Raw genomic sequence first — 6,468 nt, 5'->3', positions numbered from 1 at the left:
CAGAGCATGCTGAGAGTGTAGTTGTTGCGCAGTGCTATTATTCCCATGCATCTACTGTACTGAGCACTGGGACTGTCTCTATACTAGCAAACAAAGTTTGCCTAGGACCATCGTCTGACACTGAGGGCAGGTACAACAGAACTGTTTGCATCAATATGAAAGGATCCTTGCCTTACAAAATAGGGCAGCTGCAGGCAAGTTTTCTACTGGGAACTAATCCTGACCAGTGCTAAGTGCTGAACTGTACTCATGAGTTGTTGGGGTCTGCTATTTGGCACTACCTGAAAGCATGCCAGGGGCAATTCTAATAATTGAGCTGAGCTGAGTGGAGAGCTGATCTCCATTTCCTGAGTCCAGAAATGTTTATCCCTGGTATATTCATACCCTTGGAGCACAAACTGCACTCCAGCATGGCTTCTTTTACCTCCTCAGCCTGCTCAGCTCTTTGCTGGGTGAGATCTCGTCTTTGATTTTAAGAAAAGGAAAAGTCATCATGCAAAGTTTTACCAAACATTTTCAGTGTCATCCATTCCCTTCCCCCCCCCCCCCTTTTTTTTTTTCTTGGTCAAGATCTTTCTTTTCTGCATCTATGTACTATAATTTGATTCTAATAACCACAACATCATTGCCTATTTTCAATACCTGGTGGCCCCAAATTCCTCACAAGCACACTCGAGGGGCTTTTAAACCCTAAATTGCTTGGCTTTTGTGGGTTTAACTCTTTTATTTGAACATAAAAGGTTTCTGTTTATTATAAATATAGATGCTATGTATACAATTTCCAAAAGCTTTGCTAATCATGGAGAGAACTAAGAAAGCTCCAAAGTAATTATATCTTCTAATTAGAAGAAATAAAAGTTCCCAAATAGTTCTTAGTGAATCAAAACATTTACCAGTTTGTAGCCTGCAGCTATGTGGATGAGATTAGCTGCTAATTGGAGAAAGGAAAATAGAATAAATAGTAAATTAATTTTATGTTTTAAAATAGCTTGGACTTGTATCTGATTTACAATAAGAGAGTCTCTTTTGTGGTGGTTTTTTTTTTTTTTCTTTTTTCTTTTCTTCTTCTGAAGCTGGGAAAGGAGCTGAAATATACTATTATATATATGCATTAAAGCGTTTGCAAACCACGGCTATTTTTCAAAAAAGGAAAAGTGGGGAAGGTTGGCTAAGGCCTATCTGATGCTTACAGGGGCTCCAGCATAATAATTTGTCTTTATACATTTGGTGTCTTTGCCACTATCGTAAAAGTAAGGCATCATGGAGACTTTAGGACACGTCAGAAGAAGGAGCATAGCAAGGTTGAGTGGAGCTTCAGTCTTTTACCACTGCAAAGTCCCTAGAAATTCTTTCTTCAGCTATACAAAGTGTTCTTGGGCACCTCCAGTGGTCACATTTATGAGACAGACTGATATTTAGTGTAAGGGGTGGTAGCATATCCTTTGGATATTATGCAGTTCCATATCTTGATCATAACCAAAATCCTTTTATAATGTGTAATGTCAATACAGAAAGTCTGGGTAGCTTTCACAGGCTGCAAATGGTATATTTACCAGGTGGTGCAGTAACAGGGAAAACTCAGTTCAGATGCTTAAGAACCTCATACGGAAAATTATGGAGACACAAAATTAAAGACAATATAGAAGGGTCTGTTCCTTGCTGTTCATTTGTTTCTTTTTAACATTTTGCAATATTAACCTGTTTAACAGATTTTGAGTGTTTAGTTGCAGGTAGCTTGAGATTTGATTCATTAGACCTTCTTCCTTACAGTAAAAGTAATGTCTAATTAACATTTGAATGCCTTACTGTAAAGTTGATTGAGATGGTGGATGATATTTTAGCTGATTGTCATGCAGTGGAAATGACAGAAAATAGCAACTATCTTAGACTAACTGGAACTTGAAAGAGGGGGTTCTTCCAAAGAAAATCTTATCTTTATCACACCCAAAGAGAAGTGCAGTAGCATATTTCACAGAAGATAAGAATACACTACAGGAAAGGAGTTCTAAATAGGTGCTCTTGGCATTTGCTTGATTTTAGATCTAAGTCCGTGTAGCTCTCAAAGACTGAGCTAACCATTTCTTCACAAATAAAAGTAATTGCTTAGATGAATTACTGTAGTACAGTTTATTTTCTTACCAAAGCAGACAAAGTAGCATAAATATAACATTGCCTTTTTCTTTTTTTAATGGGTTTGATGATTGAATAGTATGATTAAGGTATTATACTGCCAGCATCCATGAATTCTTTGTGTGTTATTTCTAGCTAGTAGGGAGACCATACATGATGGCAATGAGGAATATTTCTTAATGAAAAACATTTTGATAGGAACCTGTTTGTTTGCCAGACTATGAGATTTTCATGTATTTTAGAAATATGCTTTAAAAAAACCTTCCAGCTTGGCAAAATATGTTTCTCTATTACACACTAAGCCGGCGTTTTGGAACTGGGCTACATGTACTGAGCCAGCCCTGCCTAGTCCAGTGCTGTTAGATTACTTGTGTTTCTTGCTATCCTTGACCATTTCAGTTACAATTTGCTCTGGAACAAAGCTACATAACTTGTTTTTTACTATTAAAGATTTATTTCTCCAAATTGTTTTTGTTAGTGTGAATGTACATATCCTTGGTCCAAAGAAAAAAAGGAAAACATGGAAAAGTCAAGATATTTCTGCTGCTTCTTTTGACATAAGACTTTTTGCTCTAAATTATGTGTGTGTGGAGTTGCAGACAGTTAAAATCTAAAGAAATCTGGATCTGAGTAGATATTTCAGTTGCTCACTATTTTGCCTATGGTGATATTTGAGTCATTTGCAGATAGTCTGTCTTCCATGCCATAAATGACGTTGACAGTAAGAATGCTGAAATTGAAATCTACTTGAAAAAGCAACAGAAATACAAATGAACCTGTCTGACTTCTTGTCACATGGCTGAAGACTTACAAATGTTTGAAAAAGGACATTTTTTCCCCTATAGTATAAATACCAGGATGTCTGAAAATGTAAAATGTTTGCATCATTATTTATACCATCACCCTTACTATTAAATTCTGTGTGAAATCTGGTTCTGTTTAAGCAAAGAGCAATCATTGTTTTCAGGAAATGATGGAAAGTTTTGTATGAGAGAGAAGATGAAATTTATGCTTATCATTTCCTTATATCCTTTGAAATTCTCAGACCAAAAATCCCAAACAGAAGTACCCTCTTGGAATAGGATTTGTTCATCACAGCTGCCTTAATCATCAGTGTTACTGAATAATAATAATGATTAAAAAATAAATAAAAGGTTAATTATCACAATCAGAATATTATGACATTGGAATTTTCTAGTAAAAGACAATCTTTAGGTCAGACAACTTTCACAATATATTACTCATGATTTTGATTACTTTGATTTTGATTAGTCAGTAATTATGTCTGTTTTTAATACATTTTGTTCTTAATTTGTTCTTGCTTGGTACAAAAATAGATGGCTACTTCTTTCCAGTACATTGTTTTTAGGACATCAATACTCTTAATATCATTTTCTATTTTTTTAAATAGATTTTTTTTTATAAAATAGATTTTTTTTGTTGTTAAATTTCATATTCATTGGCATTGTATAGTGATCGTATTACTGTTTCTTGTATCACAGTAGCTTAAACCCTGTTGCATCACTCTAGACTTGAACAAGGAGACGGAGGCATGGAACATTAATTTGAAGCATTCCCTATGTTATTAACTTCATGTAAGTATTCTCCATTGATTATGGAATATGCTCATGTATTTTATGTATGCATGTGCATTATGACAAACTGTATTTGTAAATGCCAAGAAATGTCACTAGAGTTAGTTTGTTAGCTGTGGTATGTTAACTTTCTGTCTAAAACCAAACTGACATATCAAGAGCTTCTGTAGGTCAAGGTATGCCAGCTAGATGGATTTTTGCCTTTTACCTCTCCCAGTAGGAATACTGGAGGGGCAGGGGGAAATTAATGCCAGGGCATGTGGTATTTAAAAGCAACATAGTTATTCTATCATCACATCAACTGACAGTGAAATCATGAATTATTTGCAGCCTATATGAATAGCCACTTGAAATATCTCTTGAGATTTCTACCATAAGGCTGCCTATTACTCTTTTTTAGTTTCTAAGACATCAATTAAGCTTGATAAAGCAGAAAAAATGAATGTCACATTTGGTATACTTCTGGCTGAATGCATTGATTTTTGGCTTGTGAATAGATTCAATTACATGGTGCATTTCAAGCTTTTCTTGACTAATTTTGTTGGATCTTCTCCATTTTCTAATTTCCCATGGGATGTCAAAGGTCACTCTGAGAACTACATTTTAAAAATAGATGTGTATTAGATTTGTTAAAAACATTTAGTAAAAATAATAAGTTTAGTAAATGCTCTTACACACAGTTGTAAGAAATCAAAGATTTTTATAAACGGATGGTCTCTGAGACACCTTTGCTGTAGAACTTCATGGCCTTGGACACCAGTGTCTCACTATTTTAAGGAAATCCGGGCTTGAAATGAATGGTGCTCAAAGTCTTATCCTCCTTTCAAATGCCTGATGTGTGGATCTGGCTTCATGAGTATTCTCCTGACATTCAGGAGTTCTTTTTCATGACCATTTTCCATCCATCCCTTACATTCCCTATCAATCTGGACATTGCATGTAAAGAGAAGCATGAAATGAAGCACAATTATAAGCTTAAGCTACTCATTCAATTCTTTTTTATTTTTTTTATTTTTTTTTAACTACAGTTATGTTCTCTCTGATATGTGAACACTGATGTGACTCCAAATTTTAATGAGTACTTTCTTGGGTCTAGGAGGAGCCTATACAGTTCCTTTACCAGCTTTATGGGTCAAGTGCTTCAAGCAGTCTTTCTTCTCAGAGTCTACTAGAATAGGGAAATTCTTTTTCCTGACAAATTTACAATATCACAAACAGGTAGTGAGATAAGGGTATATTTAATTTAGAGAAGAAAAATATATTTTTTTGTTTATTGTTAAAAACTTGACATTTTATTGGTGTCATTTATATTAACACTGTTGATTATAGTCCAAAGAGAAAAAAAAACATGGGTAACGAGGCAGTGAGTGATTTTTTTCAGTGAGTGATTGCCATCATAAAATTGTATGTTTGATAAACAATACCTTACTCATAACTTTTTTTTTTTTCTAACTGTTCAACAAGTTGAACAAGTTGTTTGGGAGCCACAAAATTCTGAAATAAAATACTGAACACTCTATCCTTTTTATGTGTGTGTGTTTTGTTTGTTTGTGTGTTTGTTTTAACAGCATTTTTGTTGAAAGTGAAGGACAGGTGAGCGTGAAAATAAAAATGAAGCAAAATTAATTAAATTTGACTGCATTCTTTATTCCTTAGTAGTCTTATGTCGTGTTAATGCATATTAATAAATATACAAACTGGATCATATTTCTCTTTGTTACAGCCCTTCAAGTTTTTACAGCCCTTCACAGTGAATTGTGCAGTAAACTGTGTTGAAACTAAAGAGGTTACTTAAAGAACTACAGTTTATATCGGGGGGGAAATCAGAAACAAACAACAACAAACAACAAAAAGAAGAAACAATAGTAGGCAATTATTTTCTGAACCTGGGAAATGTGGGTTTAATGCCAATTCAGTATCAAAATCCCTATTCACATAACACTTAAGCCCACATCCTCAGCTGCCTTACGGTTATATAATTCCCTGATCCAGGGCTTGTCTATCACAACCTCATATTGAAGTAAAGAGAGATTTCCAAGAAATCTGTGACTTTGAAACTTTATTTTGGGCAGCATTGAAAAAGGTAGCCTGAAGTTCATAAAGAGCCAGCTGGCTAGACAGTGTTAAGTTTCTTCTTTGCCGGAGAATATCCTATTAGAAACTGGAGTTGTTAGCTGTCTCTGGGAGTTGAACAGCTAAACCTCATCAACCAGTAGAAGACCTGGATGCCAGACTTTGTCTGAGAGATGGGAACAGGTAGAGAGAAGGTAATAGCAGAAGGAAATGCTTCCACCAGAAGGGGGCTGCGTTAGTTCACCCCCTGCATCACAGGAAAGAGCTATTTGAAGGGGGTTATATAAAAATGTGAGTGCCATAGAAAAGGTGAATTTGGGTCACTTCTTTACTGTCTTTTCCACAGATGGGTAGTTCAAAACAGACAAACAAAGGTGATTATTTATGCAGTGGAATTTGTTGCTTTAGGGAACAGGAGACATGACTTACTGGCTGTCAGCCAATGTCAAAGACAGAAAACCACATTGGATTGTTAGATGGATTTTCAGTATAGCTCATTACAGGGATTCTTACGACCATATGAGCTCCAAAATAGGAAGGAAACTGTGGACACCTCAGACATAGACTGCTAAATATGCCCATGTTGCTTTTGCTTGTGCTATATAAGGGGGACTCCATAGTAAAGCTGACTAGGTGGTATTTAACATTGCTTAACTCCATATTGACTTGG

Source organism: Anser anser (assembly GCF_964211835.1).
Source record: "Anser anser genome assembly, chromosome: 3".
Taxonomy (NCBI): Eukaryota; Metazoa; Chordata; class Aves; order Anseriformes; family Anatidae; genus Anser; species Anser anser.
Note: the sequence above shows the minus strand (reverse complement) of the source record.